Source organism: Taudactylus pleione, unplaced genomic scaffold, assembly GCF_031769625.1.
Source record: "Taudactylus pleione unplaced genomic scaffold, aTauple2 ptg000015l, whole genome shotgun sequence".
NCBI lineage: Eukaryota > Metazoa > Chordata > Amphibia > Anura > Myobatrachidae > Taudactylus > Taudactylus pleione.
The window spans coordinates 24,161,774-24,182,519 of NW_028284417.1; positions in this window are offsets into that span (position 1 = coordinate 24,161,774).

Genomic DNA, 20,746 nt, shown 5'->3' on the forward strand with positions numbered 1-20,746 from the left:
AAGCATTCATCTATGTATATGCATAATATATTGCGTACAGTTAAATGTTTCAAAGAGTATAATTATATATACAGAGTCACAGATCACGTGACCGTCACATGATACTGAAATAAACCAAATTGTACATGGTAGCTAATGATCTGTTCATATCGCTTCAATCATTGGCTTATTACTAAATCCTTCTTTAACTTACGAGTGTCATATTTTATAAACATTCATATATATATATAAAAAATAAAAAAAAAGGAAATGTTACATACATTCAGATGTTTTAAAGAGTACAATTGTGTATATATATATATATATATATATATATACATACACACACACGAGAATCACCAATGTAACATCATTGATGAAATTAGTATAAATCCTATATATATATTGTTAAATATTGTATAGGATTTATACTAATTTCATAAATTTTTTTTATTTATTGTTATATATATATATATATATATATATAAAAATAAATAAAAAAAATTGATGAAATTAGTATAAATCCTATACAATATTTAACGATATATATAGGATTTATACTAATTTCATCAATGATGTTACATTGGTGATTCTCGTGTATGTATATATATATATATATATATATACACACACAATTGTACTCTTTAAAACATCTGAATGTATGTAACATTTCCTTTTTTTTTTTTTTTATATATGTATATGAATGTTTATAAAATATGACACTCGTAAGTTAAAGAAGGATTTAGTAATAAGCCAATGATTGAAGCGATATGAACAGATCATTAGCTACCATGTACAATTTGGTTTATTTCAGTATCATGTGACGGTCACGTGATCTGTGACTCTGTATATATAATTATACTCTTTGAAACATTTAACTGTACGCAATATATTATGCATATACATAGATGAATGCTTATATAAAATATGACGTCTGTAAGCTAAAGAAATATACCCTCAGTAAACTAAATGTCACAAGCCACTAATGGAGAATAATGGATAATACTATCACTGGATATGGGGTGAGTTGCTCAGCAACAGATGATACAAACAGATGATTGGCTATAATGCATCATCTGGTCCACTTCCGCATCATGTGATGGTCACGTGATCGGGTGAATCGAAGAGATATATGACATCAAACTCCGTTGCTTAGCAGCAATATATACGGAAAGTAGATGAATCAGTATACCACATGATCCGTCTGCGGGTCATGTGGTGGTCACATGATCGGATAAAATCAGGAAGTACATGGGAATAAGGTACACTCGATTTAAATAAGTTTTAACAGTTATAATAAACAAAGTTTTGGTTCTATATACATTTAGGATTGCCTTCAATAATAGAAGTTTAAATCTGGATTACATATATATTATATATACTTTTTATAATGATGGATGTGTGTGCAATTGAGTGTTTTAATTGATATGCAGCTGTCTGCCCTAATTGATAAAGAACAGGGTATTTAAGGAGCTTGAATAACACACTGGAGATAAGCTTCTGAAGAAGCTGGATACATATTGGCCAGCGAAACGCATTAAGCCTTATTTCCATCGCACACCGTTTTGGGGACAACATCAATATACCATCTTGGACACTTTGATACATGAAAACTGGACCACCGGTTATCACCATTAAAGGGAAGCAGCTACAAGTGGGTCCTATCCAGTCTACATTCTGTGCTTACACCAACAGGATTTTGGACACAGTAGATACCTTCTGGACTGAGCAATCAGGACACTCCACTTGGTAAATATTTGCTGGACCCTGCATATGGAATATACACTAGTCCACATCACAGTGTCGTAACAATTGGATCAAACAGTTCCCCATTAACGATTTTATTTGGACATTGAATCATATGCTCCTTAGATATAGGGATTTTATATGTTATGTTTTTTATTTTTACATATGCTCTATGGCACTATCATGAAATAAATGTGATTTATATTGCACACCCATCTGTGTTTTAATTATAAACAGCAACTCTATCTAGTGCCGGTATATACTTTTGCCTATATTCTATATTCCGTAGGGGCTGACAACCCCACTGGCTGCTTTAGATAACAGTGCATTGGATAATTTTCTCCAGAAAATATTTGATATCTTAGTGTATAATTCAGTTCAATTTGATGTAAAACTGGCAGCTGATATGCTCTTTACAGTCACAGCTTAATAAACTGCAACTACCATCAAACTGCATACAGAAGCATGTTATTTCTAATATGTGATCTACATGCCTGCAGGAACGTCATAAGGTTCCACACGTGGTCTTTACACAAACGAAAGAGGGGAGTTAATTCGGGAACAATGCAATAAGTCATCGATCATGTTTCCAGGGCTCCAAAGTGGATCAGACATCCAGGTGAGGGAGTCCAGGAGTAAAAGAAGTTCAGGCAGCAGTTGGGAACCCTGAGGATTAGACAGAGACAATGGGGTACATGTAATAGGGTGAGTTTTGAAAAAAAAAATAGTTTTTTGTGAGACGTGCGAGTTTGCATTTGTCGAATGTAATAGACTACAAGAACATGCAAACGCTCACTAAACTCGCATCAACCCTTCTCGCACCGGACAAACACACCATCCAGATGTTTTCCATGTTACACATACAACTCTCCGGATGTGAGGATGCGACTCGTAAACTCGCACAGATCTAGCAGCAACAATCCTGCAAAAGAATAGACACATTCCAGGTCTGCGAGTTCAATGTACGTGCTGTGACACAGTTAGGTTAGGGGGTCCCTCTCCTGGGTAGAGGACTCCTTCCTTTCACACACAGCAGCTAGGAAACAGTACGCCAGACTGGATGCAAGTACAAGCTGGTCGGCGCCAGTCTTTATTGTACAATGTCAGAAACAAACATAAAGAAAACATAAACATAAATCCTAGCTCTGTCGGGGCACTAACTTCACAGGTAGTTCCCTCACTACCAGAACCTGGCAGGGCCTAATGCCCTCACCAGCAACAAGGGCACAGCACAACACTTAGTTCGGTTTTCAAGTGTCTCTGAGCAAACTCCCTGTCTGCTCTCCCAGATGAGACACTCAGCCCTAAACACACTAGGCTTATATTGGCCACTCTCAGGTGGAAACCCTAACAAACCTGTTACCAGGCTGCGAGAACCAAAACGTGGAGTGGGCGTGGGTGGAGCCCTCCCTCTCCTCTCACCCACAACCCCCAGGTCCCAAACCGGCTTTTCAAAAAGCCGAGACTCAAGCCTGCTACATTGCAGACTTTCTCCTGGAGGTTTAAAACACATAAGACAGGAATCTGGGACAAATGTACCTGCCACAGACCACTTTACCAGTGATCCTATCACAGTGCTTAATGTAAATCAGCATCTAAGGCCTATTAACACACAAGATGGCCATTTACACTAATCAAACCCCTATATAAACCAAGCCTATCTCCATTTCACCCGTGTGGGTGTAGCAATGGCAATTTTTCAGAACTCCTATAAGATGTACATATCTGGGCTCCTCACTATGGAGGAGCAGCACAGGAGGAGGGCGCAGGAGCATCACCAGATACAGCGCCACATTAGGGTACGTGCCAGATGAACCTATAGATTGTGGAAGGGCCTGGACTCAGATTAGGAAGTTGTGCAGAATTTTAGGCTGAACTGCTGGGTCACCCCCTGTTTTCCTGTAGCTCCTCGGCCAATTTGTCTTTAAAACACTCTTCACATCTTTGAAGTGCTTTTTACAGTTCTCCACACAGCACTTGCAGGAACTAACTGCATCGCATACCCCTTGCCATAATGCCTTCTTACAGGACAGTCATGTGCTGTGCCCTGCAGGCCCTTCCTCTACCTTCTCTTCCTCCTCTCCACCCTACTCCACTAAAGCAGGGGGACCCCCTACAACCTTCTCATCCTCGCTATTCATCTGGCCCCCAAACCTCTTCCTACCTGCCATTCTACATCACAGAAACGCCATACAAACACTCAACACTTATAAAATAAAGACAGTACTAATACTTACTAGCACACACCACTTACATAGCTCACACTCACAAATAACACAGGACAACACAACAGACAGATATCAGACAAGGACAAAAAAGTTTTGCAAAATAAATATAAGAACCAAGATAAACAAGGGCACAATTACAACACGCTCAGAAATCAATATCACAACTTATCACACTCCAAACATGAGGAGCAGATTAACTACTAAACAGAGGTATCACCGGGTCTGGTGAGCGAGCATATGAATGAGTATTTACTTACCTATATGTTTTCTCTGCAACTAGGAACCTCTGAAGAAATTGATCCTTCCTGGACAAGCAGCGTCTTGAGTTGGTTTTCACTATTCATGCAGGAGATCACATTGCCTGTTTGTGTAGGGAAACAAAAAAAAAAGCCAATGGCATCAACATGTAGTGGCTATCAAGTAAATGTTTAAAGGAAAAAGGTGTACCATATGATGCTAGAGGACTGGAAGCTGAGTATGGGGGGGGGTGATATTTGTGGTACAGGTCGCTACAGCTCATTTTGCCAGTACAGACAGGTAAGAGACGGTACTGTACGGACAAAATGGCACGTTTGGAGACTACCTTTTTTGCTATATTTCAAAAATAAAATCTGGGACATATTTGAATCCCACCAATGCAGTAAACCTGCACCACACTCTATTACAGGACTTAGATCATCCCTAATTTACACCAACCAAAACAGACCACACAGACTGCAGCAGGGTATAGATCATGGGGTTTATGATATAGTACAGGTGGAGGCAATGTTTGGCATACTAACTGCAGTGGTACTACACTTCCCAGCATGCTATGCAAAAGTTTGCTGCTAAAACAACCTAAATCTATGGAAAGTCATGCTGAGACGTGCAGTTTCACAGCAGCTGAGTGCCACACATGGATTGGGTATTGCCAGCGCATGGGATCCTGGTGGTCAGAATGCCACCACCCCCATCCCGACAGAGTTAGGATACCGACACTTGTTGGTCAGTATCCTAACCCTCCCCCTACCCATAACCCTCTCCCCCCCAGTGCCTATACCTAACCTCTCCCTTCCTACACCCCAAAACCAAAACTCCCCCTAGTGCCTAACCCTAACTTGCCTACTAACCCCAGAACTTACAGTCAGGATGCTGGCAGGCGGGATGCTGCCGCCGGAATTCTGACAGGTGTCAGGATTCCGGTGCCAGCATTCTAAGTGCCAGCATCCTGACTGTCGGGATATTGGCCGCATCCCCCACACATTGCCTTCCCCTTATTTAGAAAACTAAGCTTAGGCAGCCTGTGTGCCTCCTGCAATGGAACTACAAGTCCAGCCATGCCCTGGAAGGAGCTTTTCAAAGTGTGCTGGGACTTGTAGTTCCACAACAGAGAAGCTAGACATGTGACAATGCCTTACCTCATTCACCTTCTCATCTTGCTCAGACGCAATCCTCCTCTTCCTCCACCATGTGCTGGTCCTGGGTAGTGTACACCTCTCCGTGCTGGATGACATGTTGGGGCTGCTGCTTGCTCTGTCCCTGTCTGCCTGCTCCCGTCCAATGTGGTGGAACCTTCAGCACTGCTGCACTCCCGGCTGTTCAACAGGGTCCGGAGCTGGCAGCCAATGAGGGTTGGCTGGGTGGGCTTCAGCTGAGCTGTGTGACATGCGACCGGTGGCTAGAGGTCAGACGGGTTGCAGGCCTCCCGAGGCTCAGCTACTTATACTGCAGCAGCGGCGGGTGCTTGGCCGCTCTCTGCAGTAAAGGTCAGAGGTCATCAGCGGGCTGCGGGAGCCATCAGAGCTCTCTACACAGGTGCTGGCAGGCGGGTTTCCCGGGATGTGGCTGATTACACTGCAGCAGTAATGGGTGCGCCCCTGCTGTGCTGCAGTACAGTGAGAGATCAGCGTTCGCGGGTTGCGGGCAAACGCCGTCCAAGTTAGCTTCCCGGCTGGCGTGCACTACTAGGGGCGGGGCCACATCTGGGCTGTCAGGCGGCCCCACAAGTGTGTCGGCCCACCGGGAATCCTCCTGGAGAAATCAATGGCCAATCCGCCCCTGGCCACATCCTCTGTATGCCAGCTGAGGTTGGTAGACCAGGAACACAACTTTTCCCAATTTTGGGGCTACTGATAGGCAACCAGTAGATGGTCCCTGGCCCTTCAGTGATCTCATTATTAGGTGCAGCAGCTATATTGGTGCGAGCACTAGACCTGGTACTATCTACCTTAGAGTACCAGCTACACCATTTTATTGTTGTAACCGATGCTAAGATTGTTATGCAGCTATGAGGCTCTAGGTCTGGGCACAATAGAAGGATTTCCCCAGAAACACTGCTTGGGATGGACATTAAGGCCTAGTGTCCTAGACACCAGGGATGTGAGTTTTAGGCAAGTGTCTTATTTTTCCCATCAAAATTGTTTTTGTTTTTCTTACAAAACTCGGCCACGTATACATACATACAGAGCAGCAAAAGTGAGATAACCCTTTTTATTGTGCACTCTTAAACTATTGTCAGCAGTATCTGCTGTGTTGTATTGTATTATTCGAACAGTAGGAAGATTTGGTGGAGACTGCGCTAATTCTGTAACATATAGACAATGTATAGAAGTGCAGTTGCTACTAATGGAATAGATTAAACTGGGGACATTACAAACCCCAAAATATAAAAGGAGACAAAGAAATTATTCCCAGCGCAATCCTGCTCACACATCAACCATGTAAAATAATAATTATGTTAAAAACCTTGTGGTTTAGAATAGATAAATGCAATAAGGTACAATAGCCGATTAATATTCCAGTTATTTGGAATGAATAATATGCAATGGAGTCAGCATTGACATATGTCCATAATTTATTGACAAGACATTAGATTTACAAAGACATAATATACTAAAATTAATTCATATTAAAAAGGCTATAAACAATTGCCTAATTCCAAGCACAAGATTAATGTAGTCAAAGTAATTGTAATAAAGATAAAAGATGTCTCATGTACAAATCGGGTGCCATTTTGAAACAGTTAGTTCATTAGCAATACATATAAATGCTATTGATGCCTAATACCGGTATACAACATAAAACAAATGCACACAAACAAACAGAATAAATAGACTTTGTAGTCTTCTTGGTTAGCCTCAAAATGCTAAAGGTAGTAAAAAATGGTGACAGATATATTCAAATAGATCTATTTAGATAAGCCGTCCTCCAGAAGGAAGGGGAGTACGCTATTAGCATTAAACTTACCCCGTTGAAATAGATAGGCAAAAGGTGGCCGTGTGTTGTATTTTGTATTTAGCAATAGTCACCAACAGCCCATGTAAAACTGCTGGCTGAATCCTCGTAGCCAAGTAGATCTTAGGCTATGTCCAGCCTAATTGTATGAGTCTAGTAACCCTTGCTAAACTGTGGCGTGGGATACTTTTTCAGAGTCCGCGGCTATATCCAGCCTTAACCTGTGAGCTGGACTGGCTTCTAACAGGTATCCTCCGTCAGTGAGAGATGTGAGCACCGCTAATTGCAGTGTGGGTTTCCTTGCGTGGCTTAGGTGTCTGTGCACAATCGGGGTGGCCTGCTTTGGCGGTGAGTAGAGATGTCTGCCGGCAGACTTACCTGTTTCTCTGTTCCCTAGACGTGCCAGTCTATCGGGGTGGTGGAAGCAGGATCGATGTGGTCCTCCTCCTCAACGTTTCACCTGATCACAGGCTTCCTCAGGAGTGCAGAGGTGATCGATCTCTTCCTCCGTCCAACTTTATATAGCGGTCTCTTAATTGTGACAGGTGTTTGTAGTTCCACGCTCCAACAGCTCATCAGAAAAACTTTAGTGCTTGATTTAATTGCCAAATTCTTACCTTCTCCAGTCTTGTTATCTCTCTGTGCTGCAATGGAACTCAGCTCTTGTGTAGGTAACTAGGGTTAAACATGACACTTACCTTGTAGTCATTTAGATTGCCATATAGTGTGTTGCTAGGATCCAGCGTGTATTGTTAGTCCGGTGATGGTCGTACATTGTAGCTGGTGCCTAGAATATTTCTGGTGTGGGAGGACTGAAGTGTGTCTTCACAGATGACATTCAGAAGAACAATGGGCCATAATAAGAGGATGTAACATGATTTCTAGTAACTAAATTGGTCACTTGTGCATTTATTCCTCTTCTGGTCCCCGGACTCTTGCAAATAATTTGTCTGTGGGGGAAACTCTTTGCTAAGGTGGAACAAGTACACTGGGGTGTTGACTGTTATTCCATTGTCACCTGTATCTGCTGTGTTGCATTCGATGAGATTGGTACACTTTAGCAGGTAGCTAGCATAGTTTTGTTGTGGATGGAATGCAGTGTGTATTTTATAGGTGATGTTCAGCAGAGTACTAGGCAGTTAGTGGTTATTTGGGCATTTGCTCCTCATCTGGCTTTTGCATTTGGGCAAGTAAGATATCCATATGGTAACTCTTTACTACTACAGACACCTGCACTTTCCAGCCATTGGACAGAACAACTAACAAGTGCACTCAGGTGTAATTGTGCTGCCTCATCCCCTATACCTTTTATGTATACTCCCAAGCGGGGAGTCCCCAGGATTCTCTTCCACATTTTTGTTTTCTTTTTCAGGTGTGTGTGGTACTGGTGCTTGTGATGACAGCTATGGCTGAGTTGTGCAGGTCAACGTGGCAGGAAACAGTAACACACCTGTGTCAGTCCCAGATAACATTAATATTGTAAAAATGTAGCACTTGTTTTCACAGTTATAACGTAAATAAAATCTAAGTATAAAAATGTTAAATACCAATGAAAATTATAACTTTTTTCTTTATTAAATATATAGTAACATCAAATTAAATAATTATAAATTAAAACAATAAAATGACAGTGTTTATAAAAAGAATTTACCCCCTTAGGTATTTTTCACATTTTATTTTTTTGCATTATTAAATTAGAAAATATTTATGTAGCACTTATTGCTACAGATCAACAACAATTCTCTGTAATGTCAAAACTTTAAAGAATTTTGCTACTTGTAACAATAACAATAACAGCTAGTAAGTCTATTACTACAGGTTTACTCTATTCTTCACAGGACTGCCCAAGTTCCACCAAGTTGTACAGGGAAATTGATACTGCAATATTTAACATTCCACTCATTCTTGTTGGGAATGGATCGGTCTTTGTCAGGGTCACTCCAGTAGAATTTTTTTTTTTTATAAATAATCATTTTTCCCCTGTGGTAATAAACAATGTAACAAAAAAAGCCTAAGAGTGTGAATACATTTTATAGCAACTGTTAATCCTTTTGTCACGTAACAATAATAAGGGAAGTGTACATTGAAATAAAACCTGATTACTGATAAAAATGCATGTCACATGACAAGAGCTTGTTTGCTAAAAAGATGATTCATGTTCATGAGGTCAATTGTCTGTAAATATGCAAGTGGCAGGAATAAACTGATTATGGCTGGGACACCCAGATTACAAATCTCAGGATACCATACTTGGGGCGGTTTTCAATCAGTTTTCCACCCGCGATAAAGTTTTGCATGCCGGACTTTTTGCCTACATCATTTTAGCGTACCCGCTATTTGCCCTATTCAATTCCAAAAGACGCAAAAACGGCGACACGCGAAGTCAGAACAGGTGAAAAGTGGTGTCAGAATCAGGGAAATTAGCCTGAACCCCCCAAAAGATGCAGAAACATTGGGGATCAATGTAGTAGTGCCTGATTAGTCCTAATAAAACTGTTTGGGGTACTTAAGTTTGCACAATTGCATCTAATTAGCGTCTTTGCACAAGTGGTGAAGAATGGCATAAAGCAGTACTTTTTGGTGAAAATAAGTAGCCCTGTCAAATTTGGGGTACCTGAAAATGGGTGCAAGCATCTTTTAATGTCTCTAAAGTATAGTTTTAATAAAAGTGAAATTCCTCCCTCATACAAGCACCTGCAATCCCAAAATCACTTGATCCCTTCTTAGTGCACCCCCTGAACCTTATTTCGCTAGTTTGCTTAGTTGTCCCCCCACTTTGTGCTTTTTTACCCCCAAATTCAAAGTATTTTTTTGGGGTGTTCTTAAGTTTTTTCCTGGAATTTTTTGACGCAGTTGTCCTTTGGGGGCTGTCCCAAGGGTTCTGAGTGGTTTCCCCACCTTTGCACCCTAAAATAAAAAATTTGCAGGGATTCTGCTCCGTCACTCCGGGGCTCACTACAAGACGGGGTGGCTTTTGATGTTGATTGACAGCTTGCCCTGTTTTGTAGGTGATGATGTCAGTATTGGACTTCCTGCTCTATTAGAGCAGGAAGTCCACTCAGGCTTGCGGGAGCCGAGACCCTCCTGCAGGGATAATCGCGACCATCTCCAGGCCGCTTGCACTAGCTGTGGGTCGGTTTGCACAGGTTTGCGAGCGGCCTGGAGGCCAATACAAAAACCCCCCCAAAACGCCCTGATTCGGAGCAAGCCATTTCTCTTTTGATTATTGTGGTGCCTCCACTGCAATAATCAGTACTAGGGCAGGTTTGAGAAACCTTTACACAAATATCAAAAAAACATTTACACCTAGGGGTAAATTTACTAAGAATTGAGATTGGTCGAGATGTCAATCTAGTGTGATTTTAGGGCTGATTTTCATCTCCCAAATTTACTAAAGGTAAAGTCGGGAGAGATGGAGAGAGATTTCTCTCTTCTCACTCGTAAAACTCGGGGAAGATAGCTAACTCGAATCAACTCACAATTGGGCGAATCGGAAGTACTTGTCATCTAAAATATACATCTCTCAAATTTACCAAGAATCGGAATGATAAGCTTGGGTGAGATAACAGCAAACTCTCTGCCCAAATCACTTTTCAAATTCTCCACCTCCTGAGCTGCGAGTTAACCTGAAACATACACAAACCATCGTGATTTGTGTATGTTTCTGCCTTTAATTAGTTGAAAATGGGTAAAATTATAAAAAAAAAATGACGTGGGCACCCCCCCCCAAAAAAATTTAACCCGTTTTTACAGGTAAAATACACAAGCCGCTTACACATATCTCACTGATATGTGCTGCTTGCTCGGGAGAGTTAGGCAGAGAAAAAACTCTGCAATCTCTGGTGAGTAATCTCCTGCAAAACAAGATACTCGGGAGAGATATCTCGTTCTGCTTCACCATCGGCCAACTCTATTTACCTCAAATCGCCTGTTGGTAAATTTGAGAGATAAAAAGTGATTAAATCACCCGAGTTTTGACGAGTTCCAGCAAGTTTAATCTCATTGAAAATTGGGACCATCTCAAATCTAAATAAATTTACCCCCTAGAGTCAGATAAGTTGACTCAAAAAATAAAAAATAGAACTTTATTGAACTGGCACTGTGTCGTCTTCAAACATATCCAGAAACAATGGTACCAAGAAATATGACATTAGCTAATAGAGAATTATATGTAATAATGATACATCCAAATAGCAATTACAATGACTCTATGACAACAAATCTAATACCCTCAAATAGCATTTAGCAGTTTAGCATCTCTACCTGTCTAGTCTCCCAAAAGTTTTTTGATATGATAGGGTATGCAACTCACAGCCCAATTAAGGCTCATTAATGGAGGTGTAGGGGTCCCATTCTATTCTATGAACTATAGAACCCTCCCTGTGCTGCTAGTTTTCCTTCCCCACACTCAAATAGTTACCTATCACACATAAATGAACTAACTAATAATACAGATATTTTCAAGTTATGTAAGATATATGACAAGATTATAACATTTCAGTCTAGAGCCAAGAAAAAATGTTGGTGCACTTAAGGTTTCCTTTGAAGAAGAGACAAGTAGGGGCCCCTTAGTTGTAGTTTACTTAATCTTTACATCTCAGGTGGCAGTCAATACTAATGTTCACACCCCATGGTATGAGGTGTTGCTCACCAGTCAGAAGGCTGTAAAGTGGTTCTCATACTCAGCCAACCCAGGTTTGCTACATTATTAAGCATGTGACAACTGATGGGGATAAGGCAGAGTCCAGTAAAGAATCCAGGGTTTGGTATGCTGCTGATCAGATATTAGCCAAGGCATAATGCAAAGACAAGTCCAGAATAACGGAGTCAGGTAAGTACACTGGTAATCCAAATAAGTGGGCAGGCAGAAGTCAAGAATGAAATCCAAAGGTCACAATAGGTATTACAAGCAAGGGTCACAGTATCTCCAGCATATCGCTCGCAAGTGGGTTGATGGCCAGAAGGCCGGACAAAAAAAAAAAAAAAACGCCCTTCAGACCGGCGAGCTGTCTCCGGCAGCGAGTGGGTCTGAATCAGGGCCTTAATCCTCTAGCACTTAGTGCCAGGCAACATCTCCCTTCATAGGTAAAGGGGGCATGTCTCAGATTCCAGACAAATGTCTCTACTCTGTGCACGTGTGTACTGGGGACCATGACATTGGGAACTGCCGCTCCATCCACAGTCTTGGGCAATGTTAAATACCCAAGACCCATAACATCTAGCCAACTTCTTAAAGAACAGGCTCCACACCTTAAAGGATCAGGCAGGTACCACAGAGCAAAGCACAGTGGCATGGAGGCAATAGTGTCAAGACCAAAAAACCTTCAAATAAGTGGTGTAGAAGCTGGCAGTACTTACTGTAAATGTCTACAGAGGAGCCATGACTAAATCCAGCTCAATACGAGCAAGTTATTTTCTATAAGATGATCATGAGTGATGATATTGAACCCTATTAAACAGGTTTTGAATGAATAGCTAAGTGAGAGGGCTGGAAAAAATGGCCAAAAGGCCATCCTTCCCATCTGGAGAACCACATAAGGCTTATATTTACTTGAGCCGTACTGATGCCCTGGACTATGACAAATAAAAAAAAAGCAATTAATAGTCTGGGTGGAACCCTGTGCGAATGCTGGGTGTAATAGCAGAAAAGTCTCTTCTTACCAAGAATTAGCTAGAACCACAGATAATTAAGGTCACAGCTTGTGAAACGGGTCATCATGGACCAATACCCAAGATTCCTTACTGCAGTCTTGCACAAATGAGTTCTGCACTCAGCAGACCAGCTGATGGAAATGGTGGAGAGATATATGGCAGCTGAGGAACCGATGTGTATACAATAATGCCCTTACTGTCAGCCGTCGCTGCCCCACAGCCCATGCTTTTGACTAGCAGGGTACATGGAATGGCACCCTGCAGCCAGTAGACCAGAGTGGAGTGCACCGGAACAGCACAAAGCATAATTGCCATCCAGTCAGTGAATACTGCAAAGTTATGGATGCCAGGAAGACATGATTTGTCTCCGTGGTCACTATCTTTTTCCAGTCACTCAACATTCCGCCTTTTGCTGTGACCCCACCCAGCATCTGACGTCATAAGGTCCTCCCAAAGAGATACTGTATAGTGGCTGCCATCAGCTCAGGTAAAGAATACATGAACACCACGTGAGTCAGGGCAAAACATGAGGAGAAATGTAGTTTTCCTATACACCCATCCACTGCAGGTTTGGGCTCCTCCAGGCGGTGAGCACACTGAGCAGCTGCCATGTAAGGACTGTGGAAGGGGGGCTGCTGTGTGCTGTGTACTCTGTAATGTTGCTGGAGTTACAGGTGATCATTGATGTGTGCGTTGTTGATGACATCATTGCCATGCTGCTAGAACAGGTCAGGCATGTGTCCTGTGTGTCCTCAGTGGCAGTGTCATGTCCTCACTACTGTGCTTGCAGCCTTTCATGGGCATCAGATGTCTGTCAGTCCGCTCCAAACACAGAAGAAATGTCTGCGCCAGCCTGGAATAATAGACCTGGGGTTGTGACCACTCTCTGACCAGATATCTGCTGGGACTTGTGGTTCCACAAGAACCAGTGGAGGCACATATTGCCCAATCCTGTGTTAAGCAGCACAATTCTCTATGAGAGGCAAAACCATTTGTTTTGGTTTTGCCACTGATGTCTAAATGCCATTATAGCTGAGAAGATATACCTGACAGCCTTATAGCTATGTATGTACACAGTCATGTATCAGTATACTTCCCTCAGAGTGACAAGGGATTCACTGCATAAAAGTGCTAAATCCATAACTAATGCACAGTTGAAGGGTGGGGGCTGGACCTGGAGTCACGTGATCAGAGTGTTCAAATCAGGTCAGTGTTAAAGGGGCCCTTTAGATGTCTGGAGCCAGTTAGTAATGTAGCAGCCAGTTTTGCTGCTAGTTTGAAAATGGCCAAAGGAGCAAGTGGTGGTGTTTCAATGTGGGTAATATTGTGAGATGAGGTCTTCTGTGGTTTCTATTCTAGCTGGAGAAATGTATTTGTATGCAGGGGCCTCGGAATGATTTTATATTGGGGGGAAACATAAAACCATTTTCATGCTCCTGCCCTCCCTCCTCCCTATAACTTACCTTATTTTTTGATCAGTACTTTGTGAGTTATTCACATTATGCCTGAAGCTGAGTTCGAAATATGCTAGTTTACAGAGCATATATTCTAAGTTTCGCTCTGTGCCTGCTCTGGAACCAAGTATGCACATTCTGGGAAAAGCAAAGCAAAATGGTATGCATTTCAGTCATATATTGACTGAGGAGGCCAAGCTGGGCTGTAGCAGGGCTTTCTCATGTAGGCCATGTACAGAGAGGGTGTGTGTCAAATAAGTGGAGTGCTATGCAGATTAACAGAAACATAAATACCCCCAGGCAAGTCATTAGCACCAATTATAATCCTCACAATCCAGCCCATCTGTGTCGCCCCTGTTTGTCTGCCCCCTCCTCTTTAGAATGTAAGCTCTCACGAGCAGGGCCCTCTTCCCTCATGTGCTTCTGCTTCACTTAATCCTACTTTAATTTATAACAGCATCTAACACTTAGTTGCTGACACCATGCTGCTTCATTAAGTGTTATGCAGCAATGTATGAATTGTGTATTTGTCCTGCATTGTTTGTACTGTTAATAACTGTTTTTCTTGTGTACTCATTTGACTATGTACTTGTCTTGTGTGCTCATTTGTTTATGTACTTTGTAAGGCACTGCGGAACCCCTGTGGTGCCATATAAATAAAGGATAATAATAATAATAGGGTGGTGCAGTATGCAGTCAGTTTGTCAATGTTGACAATATCGACATACGTAATGTCGACACGAGAATGGCAACAGTTATAATGTTGACATGGTCAAAGTGGCAACATCATACATGTCGACACCTGGAAAATGCCAACCTGGACAGAATGTTGACATATGGTTGATGACATTATGACCATGTTGATATTCTCATGTCGACAGGGCCGCCATCAGGGGGGGACTGCCAGGACTGGAGTCCCGGGCCCAGACACTTGGGGGCCCGCTCCTAGCCCCTGCTACCGCACTGTAAAAGTGTGTGCCGGCTGCCCTCCTGCTCCGCCTACCTACACCGCGGAACACATATATGTGTGGAAAAAAGTTATAGGACGTGCCGGGGCCCGCTACTTCCAACATGCTGCGGCCGCCCACCACTACCCCCAGAGGCTGCCTGGCTGGACTGAGGGACAAGGTGCCGCCAGCAATCTGCAGCCGGATGCTGCACACACGTGCAGGACCTGCATTGGGCCAGCATTACTATCTGCCGGGAGATGCTGAGTCATAGAGGAGCCTGAGCACTGCAGCACTGGGGTAGGGGCGGGGCCTGGCTGTCTGTGATAACTCCTCGGATATTTAAGCCAGTGATCTGAGGAGTCTGAAGTGAGCTGAGCTGTCTGCTTCAGACTGCTTTGATTGCTGGCTGAGAGAGCCGATGAGTCATCAGGAAGCTCCACCCCCACCCCAGTCAGTGCAGTGTGTTCAGCTTCAACAGGGACCCCGACCAGCGTCAGACATGATGACACCAGCACAGCAGAGGAGCCAACTGCCAGGGAGCAGGACTGGCCAGCATTGTTATAGGTAAGTGTTGGAGGTGGGGCACAGTGTAGGTGAGATGAGATAAGGGGGGCACAGTGTGGATGACATCAGGGGGCACAATGTGGGTGACATGAGGGAAAGGCCCCACAGTTTTTGATGGCAGCCCTGCATTTCGACATTATGAATGTCTACCTAATATACCAAACAGGTCTGGTGCAGGTGCTGCCTGATAAATAATGATGACAAATACCAAGAACCTGGGGTGAGACATATACATTTAGCTCCATGCACACAATGCTGGAATAATTACATCAGATTTTACTTCAACTGTGCATCAACCATAATATGTGGAATTAAAAATAAACCTATTTATTATTGAAATAATACAGCATTGATTATCATCTTTCCAATCTGATGTATCTTACCGTTTTTACTTTTACTGTAACGTTTTATGTATGATTCCACTTCCAAAAATAGCCCAGTTATTGGAAACAAAGATTGCACAGAAATTGCCCTGTCAGCCTTTATTGCTTCAGTTTCCCTGTCTGTGTGACACCGTTCTTAAACTAAATGGCAGCTGGAACCTTGCTGTTCTCACCATAGTACAATGTAGTCATTGTTATCACTACCTTTATGAATGTCATGTACTATAGCAAGGGTTTGGGAGAAATTCTGGAGAATTTAAATGAGTACATTGGCCCTCATTCAGAGCCGTACGCTCTGAGCAGAGCGCACGCTCTGAATGAGGGCCGGGCTCCATTTTCATGGAGCGTCCTCCTGGACGCTCGTATAGCTGTGGGTCACCACCCACAGGCTATACGAGCGTGCTTTGTGATGGCCGCGATGGTCGAGACCATCGCGACCATCGAAATTGCGAGCCGGAGCCTGCGGTTGAGGTTTTCAACCGCAAGCTCCGGAGTGATTTTGGCTCTATCACAGCCAAAATCACTCCCACTGACATTACTAGTGATGTCAGTGGGCCGGCTTCTGACGGGAGGCGTTCCCATGGGAACGCCCCCGTCAGGGAGGCACGCCCCCGGCACGCCCACCAAAGGGGGCGTGCTGTCAATCAACATTGACAGCATGCCCCCTGTGATCGGACACAACGAGCGAAGGACTTTCCTTCGCTCGTCGCGTCTGGCGCATGCGCACGACGGAGCTCCCTCCGTCGTGCGCATGCTCAGTGCATAACATCGACCCACTTGCGAGCGGACAGCCGCTCGCGAGTGGGTCTGAATCAGGCCCATTATGCATTATTCAGAAGGTATGCTGCAATTTAATGTGGTATGCAAACCACACAATGAATAATTGTCACACAGTTGTCAGACACTTCTATATATCCTCAATATTAAAAGAAAGTTAAATGTTTGTGGTTTAACAGCCTTGAATAATGTGTTCCTCCCTTCAGGAAAGTGAGCTGTTTACTCAGCAAATCATTCATATGTTGTGCAATGACTGCTGCTGTATGTCAGATCCCAGGTTGCTGAAAGGCCAGGCTCAGTGGCGTAACTACTGCCCCCGTGGGGGCTTGGAGGTGCCGGGTAGCTTGGGGTCGACGGGGGCAGTGGTTACGCCACTGCAACTGTGAGCACTGGCCTCTGAAGTGATCGGAGGCTAAGGAAGCCTTCGATCACTTCAGAGGCCAGGGTTCCCAGTAATGCAGTGCGCGGGTGACGTCATGACGTCACCCGTGACTTGGGGAACCTGCGCGGCCGCGTCTGCTGGATCTGCTGGAGAGACAGCCCGCATCTGCTGGAGAGACATCCCGGATGACAGCGCGCAAAGTCAGGTAAGTGAGGGAGGGGGGGGCGAGAGGTTTGGGGAGGCCACAACTACAGCGGGCACTACTAAAAGGGGCACAACTATGGGGGGCACAACTACAGAGGGCACTACTAGAAGGGACACAACTACCGAGGGCACTACTAGAAGGGGCACTACTAGAAGGGGCACAACTACAGGGGGCACAACTACAAGGGGCACTACTAAAAGGGGCACAACTAGAAGGGGCACAACTACAGGGGGCACTACTTTAATGGGCACAATTACAGGGGGCCCTGCATAATGGGAACTACTACAGGGGGCATTGTATAAGGGGCACTATTACAGGGGGCATTGCATATGGGGCACAACTACAGGGGGCACTACTTTAATGGGCACAACTACAGGGGGCCCTGCATAATGGGCTCAACTACAGGGGGTCCTGCATGATGGGCACTACTACAGGGGATACTGCATAAGAGGCACTATTACAGGGGACATTGCATAAGGGGCACTAGTATAGGGGGCATTGCATATGGGGCACAACTATAGGGGGAACTACTTTAATGGGCACAACTACAGGGGGCCCTGCATAATGGGCACAACTACAGGGGGCCCTGCTTAATGGGCACTACTACAGGGGGCATTGTATAAGGGGCACTATTACAGGGTGCATTGCATAAGGGGCACTAGTATAGGGGGCATTGCATATGGGGCACAACTACAGGGGGCACTACTTTAATGGGCACAACTACAGGAGGCCCTGCATAATGGGCACAACTACAGGGGGCCCTGCTTAATGGGCACTATTACAGGGGGCATTGCATAAGGGGCACTATTACAGGGGGCATTGTATAAGGGGCACTAGTATAGGGGGCACTGTATAAGGGGCACTAACTTGATACACGCAGTTTACAGGTTATAAACTATGTTCCCAATAATCTAGTTCTACACGGACATAAAAACTGTGCAACCTGTCTTGAGCTGAGGTGACAGACTGGCAGGAGCAGAGAGGAGGGTTGGTGAAGTAGATCTGTCAGGGTGGGATGTAATGGGCATTACTGTTTGGCATAATGTGTATTTGGCATTACTATGTGCACAATGTGCTATTAGGGGCATTACTGTGTGGCATAATGTGTTGTATGTGGCATTACTGTGTGGCATAATGTGTTGTATGTGGCATTACAGCATGGCATAATGTGAAATAGGGGCATTACAGCGTGGCATAAATTTATTATAAGGGCATTACTGTATGTCATTATGTGTTATACGTGGCATTATTGTGTGGCATGTGTAAGGGGCATTGCTGTGTGGCATAATGTGTTGTAAGACGCATTCCGGTGTGGCACACTGTGTTATAAGTGGCATTACTTAGTGTGTCATAATGTGTAAGGCACGTTACTGTATCATGTAACCACACACCTTAAACGTCGTCTTTGGGTGTGTTTGATCTTTGGGCGGGGAAGGGGCGCCTGACACTTTTTTGGCATGGGGGAGCAAAATTTATAGTTACGCCACTGGCCAGGCTGGTTGTTACTAGGGAGAGAGACCCACTTTTTTTTTTTCCTGGGAAATATTGGTGTTGTGTGATTTATTGAAACCCCTGAGTGCCGCATCTATCCTCTCTGTACACATATATATATATATATATATATATATATACTGTGTATGTATGTATATATATATATATATACATATATACACACACACTGGTGGCCAAAATTGCAGACACATTTTGAAATTTTAATGTTTTTCAACTTTGAATGCTTATAAAAACTGTTTTACTTCACGCAGTGCAATGATTCATATATCAAATGAAAGGAAATGTGATGCTGAATTCAGCACAATAAACAGAGGTCAAATATTTGCATTACAAGGGAAGTTATGTTATGCAGTGAAAACAACACTTGGCAGTAACATCATAAGTACACAGGGATTTTCACCCTATCAGTAGGTCAAATATTTGCATTATAAGGGAAGTTATGCTACTTTCAGTCAGACAAAGAAGCACAGATGCGTGAGATTCAAGAAGCAGATTGTAGTAACAGCTACTACCAGTCAATCGGAATCGTCGTTCTGAGGACCAATCAGCTGTTGTTTATGAGCAGGTGCAAGGTCATGTTCAAAGGTGGGAAAGGTCAGTTTGGTTGTTTCATTTTTCAGAATAAAGTTGGTTACTGAAGTGCAATTATGGTTGGATGTTTGTGTGTATTGTTTAGTGCTATTGACGGTGTAAAAAATAAATACAACAATGTTGTCCAGGCAAAGTGGTGACTGATCACCCAGGAAAAGATCCAGGATTGTGGTGTTACGTGAAAATGGTCTTTCGTATACAGTAATTGTGAGAGAAGTTGGTGGGAATATGACAACATCAGGAGTACGAAAGTTTTGTTTATGCTATCAGGAAACACAATCTATACAAAACTAAGAAGGAAAAGGCCGGAAAAAGTGCACAACAGCTGTTGATGATAGGAGAATAAAACAAATTTGCGTCAAGGACAGATGGATGCCATCTGCGGCCATTAGCAGTGAACTGAGTGCAAATGGTGTTTTTGTCAGTGCAAGAACAGAACGGAGAAGACTAACGGAGGTTGGCCTAAAAGGTAGGATTCCCCGAAAAAAGCCATTGCTGAATAAAAAGCAGCAGCAGAAACGAATACAGTGGGCAAAAGAACACATTGCATGGACAGAAGGTCAGTGGAAACAAGTGATATGGAGTGACTAAACTAAGATATCGATATTTGGTAGTGATGGGAGAAAATATGTGAGACGTCGCATCGGGGAAGAGGTACAACCAGATTGCATTCAAGCGACAACAAAGAATACTACAAGTGTTATGATCTGGGCATGTATGACAGCAGATGTGTAGGCCGCCTTTATGTCATAGATGGCACACTGAACAGCAGAAAGTACATTGACACCATCCTACAACCAAAACTTCTACCTTCTATCAGGGATCTTTTTCCAGATAATGCCCCATTTTTTCCCAGCAGGATTCAGCTCCCTGCCACACTGCACAGATATGCAAACAGTTGTTCACAGAGAATGACGTACAGGTGCTGGGATGGTCAGGAAACAGCCCAGACCTGAACCCCACAGAACATTTGTGGTTCCGTTTGAAAAAACTGGTACAATTGAGGCGTGCATCCAATAAAAGACAATTAATTGAGGCTATAATTGTTTCAGGGCACCACATAATAAAGAAGGAAGAGCTCCAAACATTGGTTGGTTCAATGCCATGTCG